The sequence below is a fragment of the Melospiza melodia genome, chromosome 15 (genome assembly GCF_035770615.1).
Source record: "Melospiza melodia melodia isolate bMelMel2 chromosome 15, bMelMel2.pri, whole genome shotgun sequence".
Taxonomy (NCBI): Eukaryota; Metazoa; Chordata; class Aves; order Passeriformes; family Passerellidae; genus Melospiza; species Melospiza melodia.
The window spans coordinates 2,909,014-2,930,434 of record NC_086208.1 but is presented as its reverse complement, the minus strand read 5'-3'; the positions used below and the strand labels follow the sequence as shown (position 1 = coordinate 2,930,434).

The window sequence follows — 21,421 nt, the reverse complement described above, 5'->3', positions numbered from 1 at the left end:
TAGAAAGCAAGCAGGAAGGAGCATCACTGTCACAGGATGGCTCTGTGTTGAGCAGCTGTGCTGGGCTTGGCTCTTTACAGTATTTTATTCAACTTTTGTGCTCCCTTCCTGTCATAAACAGATCTGGACACTTTAAACTTTTCTAAGCCTACTCTTACCTTACTGGCTTTGTTTCAGAAAGAGGTGGCATGAGTCAATCACAGAGGACCAGTTTATAACATTGTAAGCTACTTCCCTCAAGTGGAGGGAATAAAAATCACTCAACTGTGTGGCACAGGCTCTGTGTGCACCTCAGGTAGGGGGAAGATAATGGGAGATGGACACCTGCATGAGGTAGAACCTACCAAGCTGTCTGAAAGGTGTTAGGAGAACAGAAACATTGCCAGTGACAGTGCAGAACAAACCTTCCCACTGCACAGACCTCAGGGCACATGGGGGCACCCTCTGTGACAGATCCCAAAGGGGCAGGTGCTCTGAGAGCCCAGCAAGCTCCCACATGGACAGCTCCTCTCCATGCATGCCCAGGCTCTGGAACATGCTGAATGCAAGCTGAGATGAGTGACAAGTGCTCCTACACAGCATTTCAGCACAAATGGAAGAGACTGCTTAGAAGCAGCTTGAGGGGTGGGTGAAAGACCTGAGTGCTGTGGAACAAAGCTTTCCTGCCTCCCAGAGCTGGGCTGCCAGGCAGGATGGGATGGAGGGGGAGCTGGCAGCACTGGTGCTGGGAGCTGCACTCACCCTGAGGCTCTGTCTCATCTCATGGTCACTGTTTTCCTCAGAGAAGCCAATGAAACACAAAGAATCCCCATTTCACCACAGTTCTACAGGTGTGGAGACAGCAGCCCAGCTCCAGCCTCTTCCCTGTGCTGTGAGCAGGAGGATGTTTCATCTCCTGCAAATGCAAAGAGATAAGAGGGGTTTAGCACAAGGCAGGATTTGTTTCTGATCAGCCCAACAAAAGGACACACAACCCGTTTATCACTGGAAATTAATTGTGCCATCGATGCAGATGCCTGCAATTACTTCTGTTAAATATTATCTTTAATTAACTGTAAAATATATAATTAATAAACTTGCCCCCTCATTTTTGTTAAGTTTCACTGCTAAGACCTTATTACTGAAATAAATCTTCCTAGCAACACACGTTGACAGAACAGAGGAAGGTGCACGCCTCCAGCACAGGATAATTTCCTTATGGGAAGTGGAATTAGGAGGGAGGAATAATCACCTCTCTTCATGGCTAGGACTGGAGAGACACCCCACTCTGCCACCAGTTGTTTCAGCTTGGAAGCAGGCACAGAGAATCTGCTTTGGCTGGCAGGGATGGCTCACTCTGAAAGCTGTCAGGCAGATGCATGCTCGTCTTTCGAGCCTGGAGAAACAAAAAAATAAATTTCCTTTTCTGATTTATAGTCCATTAAAGAAATTTTCTCACTGTACAGAAAGACCTTGGTGGTTAGGCTGGTTCTTTTAGAAGCCCTGTGTTGCTCCAGCTCTCAGTGCTGGGCTAGAGCTGCATGACTGATTTGTTTCCCACTTACATCAGAAGTGTTTGGATTCAGGGAGGTTTGGGGATGGCTCTTAAACCATCCCAATTAGAAATGCTTCAAAAATGCTGAAATTTGACTCCAAGCATAAAATTCCCCTTAGACTTTGTCTCCACTTGTGATCTTTACTTCAAGTTCGTTGATTGCCAGATTAACCAGAGGTAATTAAAATATTTCCAAAGGCTGTTCTGGGCAACACTTTTTGCCTTGCTGCAGGTGACAAATGTTTGTGGTTTGCCTGAGGCTGGTGTTCCCTCCTGCCTGAGCTGAGCATGCCAAACCCAGAGGAATGGCTGCTCCATCACCATCCTCCCTGCCTGGGGAAGGTGGCACAGGGACAAGGGAGGAGTGTACAAGCACAGAGATGCAGCTCCTGGCCATGGAGACACATAAAGAGGCACACAGGAGGCAAAGGGCTCTATGGCTTTTGAGGAAATTCTGCAATTTCCCTGCTTTTGGAGGTACCTGGGTGGCCCCCAGCAGAGCCCACAGCCTGGCAGTGTCAGTGCAGGTGAACTTCAGAAAGAGAAGCACAGCACCACTGAGGCTGGGAAAGACATCTGTGGTCACCAAGTCCAGCTCTCCAGCCAGCAGCACCACCATGGTCACACTAAACCATGTCCTCAGGTGCCATTTGTACATCCTTTGTGGACACTTCCAGGGATGGTGGCTCCTCCACTTTGCTGTTCCAAAGCCTGGCCACCCTTTCTGTGGAGAAATTTTTCCTAATACCTGGTCTAAACCTCTCCTGGCATAATTTTCCCTTCAAGGCCCTGGTTTGGTGCCATTTGGAGCAATTTCACAGAATCACTGAGGTTGGAAAAGCCCTCCAAGACAATCAAGTCCCATCTATGACTGATCCCCACCTTGTCCCCAGCCCAGAGCACTGAGTGCCACATCCAGACATTCCTTGGGCATCTCCAGGGATGGGGACTACAAACTTCCCTGGGCAGCCCATTCCAATGTCTGAGCAACCTTTCCATGGAGAAATTCCTCCTGATGTCCAGCCTGAGCCTCCTCTGGCACAGCCTGAGGCCTTTTCCTCTTGTCCTTAGTGAAGAAGAGAAGGATTCTCACCTTAACCACGGTACCAAGGTTTTAGCAATGAGATGAGGAGACAGAGTGTCAGTTCCTGGCCATCCACTACCACTTTGTCACCCATTTTGCACCTGTGGGCAGACTAAAAAGGGCTCTGTGGGTTGTGAGTGCTGGAAATGCCCAAGCCCTGACACAGAGCAGGTCCTGTCTCAAAATAACATACTGGAGACCCTCACCCTGCTACAGCCTGAGTCTAAAGAAAGGGCTCCATTCTCCACTTCATTTAACTACCACTTAAAAATGGTGTCAGACAAATGTTAAAACAGCCAGCCAATTTGATTACACAAAAATTTTAGAGTCAGCAAATTATCTAGTGAAATGATGCATATAGAAATGTTAATTCAACAGCAACCAAAGCCTTCCACATCCCTTAACATCTAAAGATGATAATTCTACACAAAGAAAAGAGAGGCCTGAGCATACTGTCCTTGCTGGAGAAATTACAGGAATATTCTAGTTCCCACCTACACAGTATCCTATATGCAGTGATATAAATAGCAGGGGCTGAGGGAGACTTTAGAAGTGGGTTTGGGCTGGAAGCTCTGAAATCATATTATTTGCCCTGGGTTTGCTGGGAGAGAGGCTCCTGTATCAGCCCATTCCCACCATGTGCCTCTCTGCAGAATCTTTCTGTATAAAAGTCCAATTTTCCTGTTCTATACAAAGCATAAAGGTACTTTATTTTGACACACACCCTCGGGAGTGAGGACCCTTTGTGCCCACTCCCAGACATTTTCTTCCTCAGGATCCCTGCTGGATCAGATCAGGAGCACTGGAGAGGGAGAATGGAAGAGTTAAGCAACTTAACTCTGTGGCTCTCGGGCCGCAGAAGGGGAGGGAGCAGGGAGGCAAAGCATCTGGCTTCCCTGCTTCCCTAACAGCCTGCCGGGAAGGCTGCTGTCAATTCTGCCTTCTGCCTTGTTGGAAGAAAGTAGAAGTGACAAGAGGCCCTCCAGGCAGGCAGCCAGCAACCAGAAATTCAATTGTGCTACCTCCTGAAACTGGACCTTTTTTTTGGAGACCCTTTCCCTGAAATTGTTTTGACTTTAAAGAAAGGACTGTCATCGCAGTCCAGGGCCAATCCATCAGCCCTGCTCTCCTGGCTCTCCTTGCCTCCATGCAAGCACATTTGCACAAAAGGATTTCCATTTTCTGGGCTGCTCTACAAGCAGCCTCACCCACAATAAATACACAGACCCATAAATATGCACACACACACACAAACACTGTTATTTATAGGTACAGACAGACGCCCGGCCGGGTGTGTTCCCTCACTGTGTAACACCAGGGCTGCAGCAGCTGAATTTACTCCACACTCCCAGCTCAGCAAGCACAGTGTGGGCCATACGGTCTGTCCCAGGGGCTTAGACCAACTGGTTATTGGCTGGTGCTGTTGTTGCTCTAACAAGCCCCTGGATATGTGGCAGGGGCTGCAGAGAAATGCAGCTGGAGGAGCCTCTCCCTGTCAGCAGCAATCTGTCACCGTGCCCGCCCCATGCAGCACAAAAGCTGCACGCCAGTGGCAGCACAAAGGTCAGGCTGCAGGTAGGCTGGGGGGGTCCTTCATCTCTGGCAACGTGCAGCCAGCTTGAGGCACCGTCTGGATGCTGCAGCAGGAATTTCAGCCTCACAGATGCCTGGCTATAATTTAAAACGAGGCAGCATTTCCATTACAAACCCCGTTTTTCCCTGTGGATTTATACCTCAGCTATTCAGCTCCACTTTGGGGTGGACCTTCTTCACATTTTTTGCTGCACAACATTTAAATCCAGCTCAGCCTCTGTTGGTTGTGAGATGGAGAAGGAAATTACGTATGCACACAAACACTCACGAGCACACACAGAAAGCTTACACAAACATATGCCCGCAGAGAGATCTGTCACAAAAAACCAGACCAGCCAATGCAAATAAGCTCAATTTTAAAAGTGAATTCATTTGACTCGATTATTCTAAATTATTAACAAGTTCCAGCAACCTTAGAATGCAATAACCACACTCGAGCTTTCATCTAGGTTAAATGGAAACAGATAACTCACACTGATAGAGATGATACCAGTATCAATCTGTGACAGCAAAGTTGGAGGCACAAACCTGACCCACTCAGAGCCCCTCTCCTTGCAGCAGTGTAGTAACAACTCCTGGATGCTTCCCCTCCCCTGAAATACCCCAGTGCCATGAATCACCCCTGACAGAGCAGAGCCCCCCTGTTTCCCTGGCTGCCAGGTGAAACCTGACCTGCACCACACTCCTGTCTGTTTATGACTTGCTCTGCCTTAAACAGCCCATTTTGTTAGGGATTTTTTTAACTCTCTATCGATTCTACTTTGATGTAGTCCAATAAAGCACATTGACAGGAGCAATTTATGTTGGCCAGTGCCTCCAGTTCCAAGGAGGGATATGAAGAAGGGTTAAGCACTTGGCAAGTACCATACAGATTATCTAGTTATCCCAGATTACCAGGTCCATTCAATCCAAGCCCAGGCCTGAGATGAGGAATGACCTCCTGTTCCTCCCACTCCCAAGCAGAAATTGGTATGATTCTCTCTATGATCACTTCCTCACACCACACAGAAACATCAGGAAATGTGACAAGGATTTTCTCCATCTTAAAAGGAAAAGGCTGTAAGTGGCCACTGGAAGGAGATGAGCATTTCCTCACCTCTGATGGCACAGAGACCAATCCTGGGACACCAGAGCTGGCACTGGTACCAGCAAGGCTCCTGGAAATTGTAAGATGTGCCTGTTCACATTTCTGCATAGGTGTGCAAATGCAAATTGTTCCAGTGGCACAAAGATCTCCATGAGGCAGTTAGGAATACCATGGATTTATCCTGTCAGCTGGAAACATTGCTGGTGTCCATGATATGCTGTACTCCCTCTTTCTTTCCTGGTTTCACACTCAGACCTTGCTCCTGAGGCTGGGGAAGCACTGACCAAGAGCATCACTCAGGGCAGACATTTAGTAGATGTTTAGGTGGCTCCTAAGTGCAACCTAACAGTTTCCTTGCCTCCTGCAAAGAGGGCAGAGGAGCAGAGCTGAGAGCTGCAGGGATTGGAAAACTCAGCTCAATTTAGCTACAGGGCAGTTTAAAGTGCCTGTTGCATTTTTCATTTAAGCACAGCAAATCCCCTCACTAAGCAGCAGCTCGGGTGGCCATAACTCGTGGAATGCTAAGTGGGGAGCAGGTATTGGACAGGCCATGCATCAGGCAGAGCAGCTGGAGAGGGACATGTCCTTCCAGGGAGGAGATGCCACCTGTCAGCAGTGCCCGCCGCTCCGGAGGCATCCGACCGTGCTGGATTCTCATCCATCCAAAGCTTCCTGCAGTCACCAGCCATGGATAGGGTTTCACTCCTCACCAGCTGGAGCTCCAGGAAAGGCAAATCCAAGTCTCTCTCCAGAGATGAGGATGAGGGGGGAACAGAGAGGCTGCAGTCATGACACAGCAGAGCATCGGGCACCTCCCGTGAGAACGAGACACTTGGGTGCTGAAAATGCAGCTCAGCACTTACAAAAGGAAAAGAACACAACAAAAACTTGGCCTTAAAACCCACCCAGACCTGCTGCCCCTGTGCCAGGCTCCCAGGGAGCCCCTGCTGCAAGAAGGGGGACAGGGCACAATTATTTGTCATGAGGCCGTGAGCACCTAACTTAGGGCTCTTCATTTATCAGAGGAAGAGCTGCAGAGCCTCCTGTCTCCTCACCAACAGGAGGTTTCCTCATCCATCCATGCACCCTGAGCTCCATGGGCAGCTGGCAGTGCCCAGGGCTGAGGAAGGATGGCTGAGTGTGGCAGCCAGGCTGGAGCACAGGCAGACAGGAGCAGGGAGAGGAGCTGCAGCAGCCCTGGGTGAGCTGAGATGGACACAGGGCTCTGCACAGTGACCATGGAGTGTGGCTGCTCCAGGATCCCCCAGAGCTCCCACATGGCAGCTCCTGAGTGCTCAGGGGCTGCCAGGACAAGCACATGGCACTCATGGCATCCCACCCAGGAGTTATGAAGCCATCACTTGCTCAGTCTGTCCCCAGACAGTGCCAGCAGAGCTCTGCCTGCTCTCACCTGATTGGCATTTTTGGATGCTGTCACTGAGAGGCACTTTTGGAGCTTTGGGACCTGCTGAGGAGAATGAGGCCAAATTCTCTGCCTTTCTGCCACCCCACTTCTGTCCTGCTTTCTCTTTTCTGGAAAGTTTTCCCATGCTAAGTATAGCTCCTAACAGGTGCATGACCAGAGGGGACTGTCAGGGGTGCAGCTGTCCCCACAGAGGCCTGGCTCCACCTCCATCTGTCTCACTGGAGCTGTCCAGGCTGCCTAGCTGGGCTCTCAGGACACAGGCTGGGGGAGCAGCAGGGATGCAGGCAGGAAACACACATACACACACACAGGGAGGGAGATGGTGCCAGGGAATGCCACAAACAAAGCCTCTGACATCAAACTAATGCATCCTTTGAGGCTTTCAAGACCCCTTGGCACACACAGGCAGGCTGCCAGCTAACTCATCTCTCCTCCTTGCCTGATGCCAAGGTCAAGCTTTAAAGGAAAGCTGGCTGCTCTGTAATCCCCTATGCCTCATTTGGGGATGCCACAAACTCGTAAGGATCAGTGACAGAAAATATTTGACTGGGGCCAAGGCCAGTGTGATGCCTGAAGTGTTCCCTTGCCCAGGCAGCTGCCAGGCCTGGCTCCCATCCTGCCAGCCCCACAGCAGCCCCTTCCAGCTGGGAACCAGCCCTGGGGCTGCAGGTGATGTGAGGCAGTGACACAGGGAGCTGGGAGCCCTGTAACAGCCCAGAGGGGACATCAGGAGGCACCTCCACCTGCACAGAGCTGACAAGGTATCCCAAATTGTAAGGCACAGGTGACCCTCCTCACTTGGAGAGATGAAAATATGAGCAACAGGGATAAGTGACAACCCTGCTCACAAACTAAAGGTGCTTCCTACCCCTGAGGTTTCCTGGGATAATTTCAGGCTGATGGGACATAAGGAAAGAAGCATTTTGCAACAGCCCACGGGGTGTTGCAGCAGATCTGGTTCACAAATCTGGGTCCTGGGACGTTGCTGTGCTAACAGGCTGGCTTGGCTCAATGGGAGGGTGATGAAAACCATCTGCAGGGAATGGGATGGCACAGTGACATCAGCACCACTGCAAGAACAGAGGAGGTTTCTGCACTCACACTGGGCCACCACAGAACGTGCTCCACACTGTGCTTTGGGCCCAGAGTCCCACATCTGAATTTGGAGAACCCAGAGGCCAACTCCCTGCTCCAGCTGCAGGAAACTGAGCCACAACCAGCCCTCAAAACCCTGCCTGGGGCTCAGTGAAGGGCTGGGAGGGGCTGGGTGAGACTGATGTGTATAAATCCTTAGCAGAGGGGAAACCCATTCTCTTCTTTAATTCTCTGTTCAAATGAATTTTAAAATGAAACCACACTGCTTGTAGCAATCCAGTCTCCCCTCCCAAAAGAAGAACCCTGAATCCTGGAGTGACTTTTTTTCCCTGGATCTGGGGTGACTTTCCTTCACCCTTTGACAACAACTCCTTTCAGGCAGAAGTGCTGACTGAAGCTCTCTGGGTCTCCAAAGACCATTCCATCAGCTCAGTGCTGCTGGGGCTGCCAGGCTGAGTTATCACAGGTCCTGCCCTCCCCTGCCATTAATACCTGCTCACCAAGGCAGCCCCAGCCAGCCCAGGCACAGAAAGGCAACCTTGAGCTGCAGGAGTCTCCCACAGTAAGGAAAGAGGCATCAAAGGGAAAAAAGAGAAAAATAAATATACCCCAGGCATCTCTGGATAGTCTTAACAGAGCTCAGACAGCTCCAGGAAGGGAATGAATTACTGGGAGTCATGAACTTTCCAGCTCACATTCCCCAGGGAGCTCCAGCCACACCTCATGCCCAGCCTGATGTCCCACAGCTCTGTGTCCCACAGTCTGGGGTCTCCTTCTGTCCCAGTCCAACCCCTTCCTGCCAGGCAGAGGGTCACAGTCCTGTCCTGCTGTCACCTGTGTGACTCTGCCAGGTAACACCTGTAAATCATCTTCCTGCCAAAGGCCAGGGTAAAGCAAGACAGAAGCAACCCCCAGCACTGCAGCAGCACAGCTGGAACATCTGCAGTGCAATCCCCTGCCTGGCCAGACATGGGACTGAGAAAGAGCTTTCTGCTGAAAATCCCAATACACAGGTAAAATTCTCTTTGTTTTTGGTTTTAATCCCAGACCTGGAGTGCCTAAACCCCAGGACTCATACCAGCACCCCAGCAGTGAGCACAGTCACCCCCTGAACACTCCAGAACTGAACAGGGTCAGTGACCAAACATGGGAGCAGGGCTTTGTCCCTGGCCAGGGACAGCCAGCACCACAAACCCAACTCAGTCTCTGAGCAGCCTTGGTCAAACCTCCTGCCTGCACTTCACCATCCAAACATCAATCAATCTGCTGGGGGAGGAGGGGGGTTGATGTGCTCCATGGATTAGAGCTGGTGAATTAAGAACCTATAAGGATATTATCTAGGATCAGCCTTGAGAGCCCCAAAACACCCAGAGCCACAACTTCACTACAATGCCTTCAGAAACAGGGGTGTTCTTCAGTCCCCATCTCCTGGGGCCCTGTGTCTGCATGCAAAATTCCACTTTTGTTACTGCAAAAATGGCATTCTGGGCTCCCACAGCTGAAGAGTCTGAGAATGCAGCTAAAGGATTAAACCCTCCCTCCCCAGACCTACAGTAAATAAAGAGAACTAAAGCAGTTCTGCAAACTAGAAGGATTTGAAGCCAATTTTGTGACTGTATCAGGCAGTCCTGGCACTCTTTGTACTCAGGAGAAGCAGGGCAGAATAAAAGGGGATTGACCAGAGGACTGGGATGGCTCCCTGCAATGTGCAGATTTCTGGAGGTGGAAGGGCTGGCAGAGAGGAGGCAGAGGGAACAGGAGCAGACATTTGAGAGACATTCACAAATGGATTTCTGAGCCAAAATGTCCCCTCAGTTGCACCTGCACATCTCTGCAAACATAGCTGGCCTCTGCACTGTGGGTTGAGGACAATTTAACCTGGAGTCTGAACAACGGGATTAAGCACCGGATCAGCAGAAAAATGGTTGCAGATAGCTACGATTGCCACTGGAGAGTGATTGTTTCCCTGAGCCACATTGTGAAAGTGTCGGTGCCTTTGTGAGATTTAATGGCCCAATTATCGCAGGCGGTGTCACCTCCTCCGTGGTGCACGCCCAGAGCCGCTCTGTGCCCTCATTCCCCTCTCCCGCTCTGCCAGCAGGCAAACACACCTCGGCTGCTCCTCCTGGCCAGTCCCGACCCAACCTCTCCCCTGCCCAGGGACGGGGGGCTGGGGATGCCAGACCAGGTGGGATGGCTATCTCACCCTAAAGGGAGCTGGGGAAAATCAAAGTTTTTACTTCATTAGCAAAAATCTAATTTAAAAAATTCTCATTGAAGTCATGTCAAGCTCTCCTCCCAAACATCACAGTGAGCCACCATCCTGGTCTCCAGCAGCTGCACCTCTGTCACACAGCACCTGCTCAGCATCCCAGCAGCTGCACCTGGCTCTCACAGCAAGGGGCTTGGCTGGGATGGCCAAGGCAGAGGATGGACAGGGCCCTGCCACACTACAGAGTGCTTCTATCACCCAAAGATTGAGGTTACATCAGCCACAGATCAACCAGTCTCTGATTAGCCCCACAATCCCCCTGTAAGGAACATGCACTGAATGCTCCATGGGCACAGAAACCTGCCTTTGGTACCTGGCTGCTTGTAGGGCAGCACCTGAGCCAAAAGCCCATGGAGCTGTGACAGGGGCAGTGCTGCTCCTCCCCACCACAGCAGGTCAGCCCACAGGGAGGGTTAATCACACAATCCCACAGTGGTTGGGTTGGAAGGGAGCTCAGAGCTCACCCAGTTCCATCCTGCCAGGGGGAGGGACACTTTTACTGGGCCAGTTTAGCCCCATCCAGCCTGGTCTTGGGTACTTTTAAATTAATTCCAGAATTCAAGAAGGGGAAAGGATTGGTGTCAGGAAGGGGCAAAGCTCCTCTTCTGCTCTCCTAAGAGCAGCCTGCAGCAGGCCATCCAAGATATCCTCAGCAGGATATCAAAACAGCACTATAACAACCAGAATTAAAGAGTTTCACCACAGGATTGGACATTTATGTGCACAAGAACAGCATCTGAGGGACTCCAGCTCCTGTGACAATCAGAGCAGCCCCTGCCTCTCCTGCTCTGGGGTAGGAGCTGCTGCCAGCTGGGGTCAGGGGGGAATCTCCCCTCACAGGGCAGTATTGCACAATTATGGCCATTATGGGATTTTTATGTCTTCCTTCAAGGCATCCAGCTCTGCTTCTGGTGGAGACAGGATACAGGGCTGGAGGTTCTGTTGGTGTGTTCAGCTCAGTTTTTATGTCCTAATACAAAATTAATGGTTCTCTCACTGAGACTGCATGAGGCAAAGCTGCCTGCTCTGGGCATTGCAATTGGCAAAGCCAAAGTGGGGCTGCAAACACCTTCCTTCCCAATGCTCCTGGGTGGAACACATCCCTCAGCCCCAGCCAGGCTCCCTGACTCACCCACACCAGTGCAGCCCCCCAGGCCCTCAGGAGCAGCACAGGGATGCTGGACCCTGCTGGGCTGCACTTTGCAGCTCCCATGCTCCAGGGGTGCCTCAGCCTCCTCTGTCAGAGATTCCAGATCCACAAATCCCTGCTGCAGGGCAGGTGGGCTGCAGGCACTTCAACACTTCAAACCTGACTGTGCCTCCTCTCCAGCAGCCTCTCCCGCTGACTAAAGGGCTGCCTGTCAGATTAGGCAGGAACAGCTGTCTCAAAAACTGTATTTCAGGATTCACACAGAGGCTCCTTCTGATTGTATGGAACAACACCTCATTCATCATTCAGTGTGTCAGACAGAGCCACTCATCTTCACTCGATGACACCTTTTATCTACAAACACCTCGACTGACTCACAACCAGGCTGTGAACCCACCAGGATCTTTTACCATGCCAGGGGCATGTTTTCCTGGCTCACACCCAGCACAGTGCTGGGGGCTGCAAGCATTCCTTGCTCCCATGAGGACTTTTTCAGGGTTTTTCTGAGCAGACACTGTGCTCCAGTGACTGGAGCAGGCTGTTTTTGTGGAGCTTATTATTTTGGTGTCCAAGTGGAAGCCAAGCTCAGCAATTGCCTTGTGTGTGGCTGGCTTGTGGCTTGCCCTGAGGAAATCCATGGCACTGCTGGGAATTCTGACCCCAGAGTCCTGACTCAGGCATTCTGCTAAACCACAGGGCCTGTTGCTTCCAGGCCCATCTCTGTGCTCCTGTGTCTCTGCTGGGGCCAGCACAGGGATGGAAAAGGCAGGATTTGAACTGCTGGAGCCACAACAAGGAGAGATGTGAGCAGCAATCATCTCCCACAGTGCAGCTCCAGAAGCCTCTTCCCTTTGGCTTTGTGTCCAGCTGTGAACCTGCAACCACTTCCACCATCCTCACCTTCCTGCTTCCACCTGATCCTCTCCAACCCATCCCCACCTCACTGCAGGCTGCCACAGAGCTCCTCTGCCTCCTCCAGCCAATGCCATAAAGCAAATTCTGGTGCACTGTTACTGATGGGGGAGCTTTCACACACACACTGGGAAAGGGGACTCAGATATTGGGCCCTGACTCTGAAATAGGGAATTTCTCTTGGTGGCCCTTAGTGACAAACTGACCAGAGCCCCTGAGCCCATCCTGTGACACCAGACACTGCTGCTGTGCCCTGCTCTGATCACAGCACCACGCTGAACCCTTCTTCACCCTCCAGCTCTCTCTGTCTAGGGAACAATGTCCTCATTCCTAGAGGGATGGAGACCAAATCATAAAGATGTAATGACATTGTCTGGGCTGACACGCTGATCAATGCCTTTCATGCAAAATTATGCTTTCTGCAACTAATAAATATTGATCCTTTTTGTTCCTGTGCAGCTCTGCAATAAAGAGTGACTTAAATGTCTGCCAGCTCTGAGCTTCCACCATCCTTTGCCAGCCCCCAGCTCCTTGGCAGAATCCCTCTGCATTTCCTACTGACACTGGTGTCAGTTCCTGATCCCAAGGAGGGCACAGCACCTCCATGAACATCCACCTCCCTCTGTTCTCCTGTCCTTTGAATGGTACTTATGTCACAGGGGTTCATGGGAAGCAGTGGAAAATAAATGGAATTGGAGAGAGTGCTGGAGAAGGGGAGCAGGGTCATGTCCCAGAATCCTCTCCCTCATCTTTTGATGCTGCCCAGGACATGGAGGTGACCTTCACTGCTGAGCTTTTAACCCCCCAAAATCCCCTCTGCAATAAAGAGTGACTTAAATGTCTGCCAGCTCTGAGCTTCCACCCTCATTTTCCAGCCCCCAGCTCCCTGGCAGAATCCCTCTCCACTTCCTACTGACACTGGTGTCAGTTCCTGATCCCAAGGAGGGCACAGCACCTCCATGAACATCCACCTCCCTCTGTTCTCCTGTCCTTTGAGTGGTCCTTGTGTCACAGGGGTTCATGGGAAGCAGTGGAAAATAAATGGAATTGGAGAGAGTGCTGGAGAAGGGGAGCAGGGTCATGTCCTGGGCACATTTAGGATAATAAACAGGAGGAACCAGGCCAAGTGCAGAACAAATAGAAACATTTACAACTGCTTGGCAGGGGAATCATGTAAGTGCTAATGGGTTTGGTTCAGACTGCTTAAATCAAAGCTCAGGGCTGGACAGCCAGGCCTGCTGACAAACTTTGCTGGACACAGGGATCCATTCAGCCCTGAGGAAAGCCTGGGCTCCACGTGGCACCAAGTCCTGCTCCATTTGCTCCTCTTCTGGGCAGGGGTGAAGCAGGACCCTGCCCCTGGCACCCCTTGGCTCCCTCAGTGCCCACCCCAGAGCCCGGTGGCTGCTGCTCCTGCCCACACACGGCCCCAGGGTGATGTGATGGCACCCCCAGGTTGGGTTCTGGACCCTCTCTGCTCCAGGTCTCACTCCTCTGCCTCTCATTCTCCCATCTCCCCACCCCCAGCTGGAAGAGGAGCCTTTCCCAGCCTCCCAGAGAAAGGAGCTGCCCCAGAGAGCACAAGGTGTGAACTCAGAGCCAGGGCTGCAAATGGATTGATGATGACAGGCAGAGGCCTGGCTTCAGTCACTTCAGGCACAGATTGGATTTGTGTGCTACACACATTTTGGGAGCACTGCCTTCCTCTGCTGAAGGGATTCAAACCCATCCTGAGCAGAGTTCAGCTGCAACACTGAACCACAAAGCAGGAGGGGCCAAAGGTCCACAGTGCCCTGTGCAACCTCAGTGAAATGTGTCCTGCTCCCTTCCCCACTCAGCAGAATGCTGAGAAGGCTTTTAAGGCAAAAAAAACTACAGATAAATACTCTGCCTCTGGATTACAGAGCTTAAAATATGATGGCATCTCCCCCAGATTGTGAATGGGTTCCCTGAAAAGCTCCTACAGTTCTGAGACCCTCCCTTCCCCATTCCCCTCCTGGGAGAATTGGAGAGGCAAAGGGCTGCTGTTCCAGCAGATTTGCAGGAGTGGGAGTTGAAGAATCAATGAAGCTCTGAAAGCCAGTGGGGAAAGTCATTCTGCACCTTCCTGACACCAGGAATAAATGATTCAGCTGGAAAAGGAAAAAAAAAATCCAACAACCCTCAAATGAGGCTGGAATTACCCTCTGGAGAGATATTTCATCTTGAGGAATTGTGTTTGCTGCAGTGTTCATCTTACTGAGCCACAGCAAGGCTTTAATATCCAGCAAAAGGTCAAACCTAAATGGGAATTGCCAGAGCCTGCTGGAGCTCCTGCCTGCACACGAGCTCCCAACCCTCACACAGAGCAGCTACACCCAAACTGAGGCCTGACACAGGGAATGGAGCTGAGCTGGACCATGTGGGGATATCCCCCTTTCTTATGGGATATTTCCCTTCCTTGTGGGGTATTTCCCTTCCTTATGGCATCCCAGACACAGCTCAGCCCTGCACTCACTCCCTTTGGATGGGTACAAAAGGAACAGACCTGCCTGCCTGGGTGCTGTGAGCAGGGGGAGCTTGGAGAGAATGCTGAGAGCTTCCAGATGTTTGCACCCAAGGGATCTCACTGACTGCCAAGGAAGATGGGATTTCAAGGCACCAAGATGGGATTTCAAGGCACCCAAGGGATCTCACTGACTGTCAAGGAAGATGGGATTTCAAGGCACCAAGATGGGATTTCAAGGCACCCAAGGGCTGCAGGGGCAGCTGTCAGATGCTCCTCAGCTGGAACATCCATGCTTGAGGCACTGCCAGTGCCCTCTGAGTCCAGCAGGGTCTGCAGGGCTGTGGGAGCTCTCTCCTCATGCCCATCAGCTCCCATGGACAGACAATTCTTCCCACTTTTCCCATTTCTGCCTTGGTACTGCTGCTGTCTCCCTCCACCCACACATCTGCTTAGCCTCCCCTTGGTAATTTGTGCTCTTCTTCCTTGCCTCAGACTGAGCTCTGCCCTCTGTGACTCTGCTATGGCTATCCCAGGCTGCAGCAGAGTTGCAGGGATAAATTAGGTACACAGGAGGTGAAGGCAGGTGAAGCCAGGGAGCTTCTTGTGTCCTCTACACCGTGACAAAGGTGAGTGTCCAAGAAAAGAAAGGGAACTGAGCCCTTCCTGACACATCCACTGTCCTCCAAAGAGGGCACAGTGATCATCAGTAAGCTGAGCAGAGCAGGGAGGGGGATTTTACCTAAAGCAGAACTGAAAATCTGCTTGAGCTTTGAGCTTGATAGCAAAACTGTTCCCATGCTGCAGGCTAAATCCAGACCTGCAAGGAAACAGATTTGGGAACTATCAACAATCCTGAGAGCCCCGAGCCTTCCACTGGCCACCTCAGCCATCCCACACCACATGGAGCCCTCCTGCTTTCCTGCTCAGGACCTCATCAACCTCTACCAATGCATCCTCATCCTGCCCAGCAATTCCAGCTGCCCTTTCAGCCCTTCCTGATGAACAAGGTGCCATCCATGGTGGGCAACACGCTGGTTTCTGTTCCAGTGTGGAGGAACATCCACTGGGGATGGAACTACCACATGTGACTCAAGCCAGATTTCACTATGTACAGAGAGATTAAATTTCTCCAAGGTTAACACAAGATAATTTTTTGTTCAAATATTTACAGTTAGAGCTCACCAGAAAATCAACAGGATTCTGCTGGACAACACTCAACTCTCCACATCCCTCAAAGGCAAACAGGGTTTTTATGTGGTATTTAAAGTATCCTGAGAAGCCATCCAGAATGAAGCCCTCACAATTGCTCCTGGGCCAGGCTGGGTCTGTGCCATACATCCATGCCTCTGAGGGAAGCAGGACAAACTTGCTGGCCTTTTCTTCCTAATAATGAGCCCACATGGACACAGCCAGAGCAGGTCAGCAGCCCCCACATGGTGACACAAACAGAGGAGGTGGAGACCACTCAGAACTGCATCCAGCAGCCACATACTTGGGAAGCCCATGCTGTGCAAAATGGGCTCAGGTTGCTACTCCCCCTGTTTGGCTTTGTGGAGCTGTTTGTGTCTCCTGGATGCAAAACTTCCCTGGCAACAAACCAGAGCTGTCATTTGGAATCTTGTCCTTTCTGTCCAGGATGTTTAAATTCAAGCCTCAAACTTGTGGTTGGCAGGGAGCAGGGGCAAACAAAGAGCCAAACAATCTGCTGTGAGCTCCTGAGTGCCCAGCCTGCCCAGTTATCCCTCCTGTTATAACTCCTGCCCAGTTATCCCTCTTGTCCATGGGGAATGGTGGAGTACAGAGGCTCAGGGGCCTGTCACAGATTGAAGCTGCTCAGACTTACAGACAGAATTTAAAAAACCCAAAAAGATTCAGGCTTTGCTCCCTCCTCTGCAGGGTCTGTTGTTTCATGACCAGAAGGGACTCACCCACAGCTGCACTGAACATCTGGGGCTTGAGGAACATTCCCTGCTGCTTCTGAACCTTTGTTTGCTACTCCCCCAAGCCCTGACCCTCTTTAGACATGTCAACCTTTCTTGAGGCTCCCCTGATCCCCTCCTGAGACTGCTCCTGTCTGCTGTGAGTGCACCTGAGATTCCATGGGTTTCTGGGAGGGAAGTTTGCCAGAGCTGCTGTGTCAGGTGCAGAAGCTCAGGTGGAGATTGTTCTCTCCCTCCTCTGCTGCTTTCCAAGGGTTTAGAGGGAAGGTGAGCCCAGGCTGGATCCCTGCAGGAAGAGCTCTGAAGGGAGCACAGACATCCTCAGATATTACTCCCACCGAGGTGATCTAGGAGCCTCCCTTCCCTAGCTGGACAATCAGCTTTCCAAGGGAGTGAATGACTTTCTGAGGCTTTTCTAACAGGCTGTGCTTTTCTGGGATGAAGCTCCTGCCTTTGAAGGTCTCTGATCTCTCCCAGTGCCCTGGGGCTTTCTGCTTACCCTGCTCATCCTGCAGAGGCATCCCGTGCCAGCTTCTCTCTGCTGGGTGCAGAAACATTTCCCTGCAGGCACAGAGTTTGTGCACGGTGCCCTCAATCCACCAGGCCCACAGGGAATGCAGGAGTGCACACAGCTCCTTCCTCTTGGTTGTCCCCTCCAAGCCAGCCCCACAGATGGCAGGTCAGCCCTCCCTGTGCTGCTGAACGAGGGAACACAGGGGCAAGGGGAATGCAGACAATATCCTAAACAAATCTGCTGTTTACAAAGTCCTCTGTAAACTGTTTACTTTGCTGGGGAGAAAGCATGGAGGAACAGCAGCTGGATGGAGAGTGCTCTTCCCAGGGGGAAGGACTCCACTCCTGTTTGCTCCACTGCTGTGGGAGGGAGTGGAGCTGATGCACATCTGGAAATGGTGCAAAGGCATGAGAGGAAAGAAGAGGCAGCAAAACCCCAGCAGCACCCACTCACTGCCCCAGGCTGTCAGGAGCTCTGGCTACCTCAGCACTGCCTCCCAGAGCACACTCTGAGGAAGGTGGTCTGTCCCTGGGGTGCAGGGTGACAGGGAACAGCCCTCCTCAGGCTCCCAGCAGTGCCTGTGGTGGTCAGGCTGAGCTGTTCCCTGCTGCCAGAGGAAGCATCCCAGCCAGCCCTGAAGCTCCCTTGGAGCCACTTGGCTCTTGGGCTGTGTGAGGAGGGAGCCTTGTGACTCTCATCCCTCAGAAATGTGGTGTGTGGTGCCTCCTGCTCATGGTTAAACACGGGGCCTCAGGAATACCAGCTAGAACATTGCAAAGTGCTGGCATAAAATAAAAGCAAGTGCCTCTAATCTCCCTGTTTCCTGTCCATGGAAGGTTCTTTGAAGTGCCTGTGCCCAGGGCAGTGTGGAACACCCATGATCCAGCTGACCAGCACAACACTGGCTGGTGACACAGCGTGACTGCCCAAGCCCTGGGGGCTGCCACGGGGCAAGGAAGGCTCTGAGGGGAGACATGGAAGAGTTAAAACACCCTGCATCAGCCCCCTTCACACTGCAAGGTTGGTTTTGTTACTTGAGCAGGATGTGAGAAAACACAGCCTCCACTCAAGGAAGGTGAGAAGTGCTGTGAGCCCAGAAATACTCCCAGAGGGGCAGGGGAATGGGCAGCCAGCTGGAGCAGCAAGGACAGAGAAAACATCCTCCCACATGATATGGCAACCCCTGACCTGCTGGCTGGAAAGGAATACAGGTACAATGACTAAAAAAAAACAAAAAAGAAAGTGGGCAAACTCAGGCTGCCCAGAGCAGCTGTGGCTGCCCCATCCCTGGAAATGTCCAAGGCCAGGTTGGATGGGGTTTGGACAAACCTGGGATAGTGGAAGGTGTCCCTGTCCATGGCAGGGACTGGAATGAGGTGATTTTTAAGGTCCCTGCCAACGAAAACCAGCCTGTGATTCTATGATTACAGGTACAATGATTTTTAAAACAAAGGAAATGGTCAAACTCACCCATTTGGTGTGAAGGGCAGGCAGGGACACCACAGTGCTCCATAAAGGATGTTCATCCACAGTTTCTCTCAAACACAGAACAACTCCACTCTCAGCACCTTCACCCTCCATCCAGTCATTTTTTCAGGGCCCTGTTGTGTCCCTTTCCTGACCAGGAAGAGGATGGAAGGTTCTTCCAGGAGAATGTCAGTGGCATCTGCAGGACCTCTCAAGGACTGAGCTAAAAGAAAAACTACAGAGGAAAAAAAATACCCAGACTTTGTCAGGCCAAGCCATTACAAAAGACCATCAAGTTCCTTTGTTGAAGAAAAAAACTCAAATCCAAAAACATTTTTCACAGCCAACCCCAAAGAAAATTTGTTTGGTTTTGGTTTCAGAAGCTTTTGTGCAGCTCTAAAAGCATCAGCCAGCTACATTTCTGAATGAAATGACTCCTCAAAATGAAAACTTGAGCAATTTTGTTTTAAACTAAGTCAGAAAGGACTGGAGCTGTAATCCCATAGGAGTGCTGGATGTGTTTCCTTGGCTCAAAATGACTTGCTGAGTTTGCCCTGAATTTAGTGGATATTTTTGCTCAACAGCACATGGCTCAGGCACAGTGACAAAGCACCTTCAGATTCCAGTCCTTGCAGAGAATATCCCTGCAGGGACACCCCAGTGCTCCCTGAGCCTCCAGAAACCCCCTGTGCAGGTGGGTGGGCACAGTTTGGAATGGGTGTTAGGGCTTTTTGGTGAGTGGGCAAAAAGCCCTAACACCTTTCCCACTTCTGTTTTAATTCTGAGGGTCACTTCTCTTCATAGAACCAGCACAGTCAGGGCAAAGAGATTCCTTCAGGCAACATCTCCAGTGTGAGCACCTTGCCCAAAAATCCCACAGGCAAAGGCAGAGGGACAGCACAGCAAATTAATCTGTCATCAATTCCCTCATGCCTGGTGTGACAGGCTGCTCAGCACCTGTGTCCTGCTAATGATAAAGGGATCATCTCTTCTCCTCTTCTTCCCAGGGGTTTTATTACTACAAACCTTTAAAACACGGACAAAATGGTCAGGAATTAACCCACACATTTTCTCAGCATGAAGCTCCAGGCTCACATGTCAGGCAATGTTCCAAAATCATCTGCTGGAATGCTGTCCCAGACATCCACCTAGAGCAGCCCTACACTCTCAGCCTCCTCCTGTGCCTTCCAGGAGCATCCCCATCCCTCCCCATCGATTGGGAGGATGCCTGGGATATGATCTGTGCTCCTGGGAGCTGTGGGAAGGGGGAAAGCAGAGCTGGGAGGAGGCAGTGGCCTGGTTTGGGGTGAGGATTTGTGCTCCCCATGCTTGCCCAAGGTCACCCCTGCATCCCCTCACCCCTGTTTCTAGACAACCCTCCCTGCTGGCATGCCAAGGGCCTTTCCATGCATGGAAGTATTCGGGAATTCTTGTATTACCACACCTGAGTGGGCACGGCTGGTGACAGAGAGACGGTGAATCTTGTTTCTTGAATCAGAAGGCTTGATTTATTAAGATATTATATATAATACATTATTACTATACTAATAGAATATAGAAAGAGGTTTGCAGAGCAGCTAGGCTAGACTAAGAATAGATAGAAAGAATCTACAACAAAGTTGTGTTCAAGGACTCAGTCCCCTGGCTTGCACTGGTGATTGGCCCTTAATTATAAACATAGGAAATGAGCCAATCAAGGTGTTCCTGTTGCATTCCACAGCAGCTGATAATAATTGTTTACCTTGTCTTCTGGAGCCTCTGGCCTCCCCAAGACACAGAAATCCGAAAGGAAGGATTTCTGTGGAGAAATGTCTGCGACATTCTTGCAATTAATTCCCTGTCATCCCCCAGATAGCTCAGACTGCCACAGAGCAGCAATCAGGGGGCACAGACAGACTGCCAGGGAGGCACTGGGGTCACACCTGTGCTGCTCCAGAGCTGTGCTGGGACAAAGCCCTGACCAAGCTCCAGAGGGAATGGCAGCTCCTAAGTCAAAGCCAAGTAATAAGGTGGTCTTGTAGGGGGAAAGATTAATCATTATTGGCAGCAAAGAATGTGCAAGTCTAACAAAAGCTAAAGGGGTTTTTATTACAGTCCAACTGCAGCTGGGAAGACAATGTTAGCTAAGAATCATTAAATCTGTTGCAAGAATAAATTTTCTTTGATCCAAACCATAAAATGGGAGTGAAATCCTCTTAAGCCAGCAGCAGCTCCTAATGGAATAGACATTATTATTTTTTTTCCAAACCAATAATAAAAAATAAAAAGGGGTTAGATTATTAAGTGAATAGATTAGGCTCCCAAATGGTAAATATTTAGTCAAGCAAAACCTGCCTAATTTAATACCTGCCTCAATTAATTTTTCAGTTTGGGATTATAATTGAAGGGAATAAGGGCATTTTCTGACTGTACAACAGGGATTCATGAGCTCTGTTTTCCCAGAATTCAGGCAGGAGAAGAAGGACCTAGGGAAACTTTGCCTTGCTAACCCCAGGTAACATCAGTGCTGCTGCACGTGCCAGTGATGAGCTGGCAGCTTCTGCAAGCCTGGAAGATGGAAGGTGAAGCCAAGGTCCCCTCTCACAGATGGTCATTAAATTTCCTGAAACATCTGACCAGGAGGTCACTCCTGATATTAACAAATATAAAAAATATTACAGAAAATTTGAAGCAATTTCTTACTGCAGTCTCATTTAGTCCCTGCTTTCAGGGCAAGCTTGGAATATTCCTCCCTCAGTGCTTTTCCCTCTGTGCTAGACACAGGAGATGTGGGAAGGGAGTGGAACTCTGAGCTCCAGCATTCACAGGGGCTCTGCACACCCAGGTGGGGACATTTCCCTTCTCTGGGGCAGGGGGTGC

At 50.8% G+C, this 21,421-nt stretch overlaps 1 long non-coding RNA gene across 4 annotated transcripts in view; it reads right to left on the bottom strand.

Annotated features, from left to right (window-relative positions):
• Positions 1–21,421, bottom strand: part of LOC134425110 (uncharacterized) — a 91,300-nt gene that overhangs the window by 43,078 nt on the left and 26,801 nt on the right. For all 4 annotated transcript variants that reach the window (XR_010029603.1, XR_010029604.1, XR_010029601.1 and 1 more), the window contains exons 4-6: positions 18,566–18,797; positions 1,232–1,375; positions 742–895 (exon numbers count right to left, since the gene is read on the bottom strand). This is a non-coding gene — a long non-coding RNA (uncharacterized LOC134425110). The remainder of the gene's footprint in view (positions 1–741; positions 896–1,231; positions 1,376–18,565; positions 18,798–21,421) is intronic.